Source organism: Trichinella spiralis (assembly GCF_000181795.1).
Source record: "Trichinella spiralis strain ISS 195 chromosome Unknown Scfld1557, whole genome shotgun sequence".
Classification (NCBI taxonomy): Eukaryota; Metazoa; Nematoda; class Enoplea; order Trichinellida; family Trichinellidae; genus Trichinella; species Trichinella spiralis.
Genome location: NW_003528496.1, coordinates 1,654,926 through 1,655,552, shown reverse-complemented (window position 1 = coordinate 1,655,552; position 627 = coordinate 1,654,926).

Sequence of the window (627 nt, the reverse complement as noted above, 5' to 3'; positions counted from 1 at the left end):
TCTGCTCCTGGTGTCCAAGAGTTATAGTGTCATTTCGTATATTTTATTTAAATGAAATAAATGAAAAATCTGCAATATTATTACAAATCAAAAAAACAAAATTTAGTTTTATATATTTGGGTGTAAATTCTAAACTTTCTGTTTCAACATCTGAACAAAACCGACTAGTGCGTTGGTGAACACTTAAATTGCCATCTGTTTTTATTTCCATTTGCAACCTTTTAATATATATTTTAATGATAATGAAATATCTGAACATTCCGCATGAAAAGCTGCGCCTATGATGCAGCTGATCTGTTTGATGTTGCATTTCAAATTACATTTGAACTTGGTTATAAGTGAGCATGGAATTTGGCAAGAATTTCCACGCTCTTATTCATTATTTTACCGTTCAATTAAATACAGGGAATTTTTTTCAGCCAAAATCTTATGCACTTAACCAAGTTCGACTGTATTTTATATGAAATGTATGAACGCCAAACAGGATTTTTCACACAAACAGTAAAACTAATCGACATGTATAAAAATACATATATGGATGTTTCATAATGAAAGAAACATTGTGAATATTAAAGTAAAATTCTTGGATGGTAAACAAAAAAGATTTAAATAGAACACTCCAAGTAA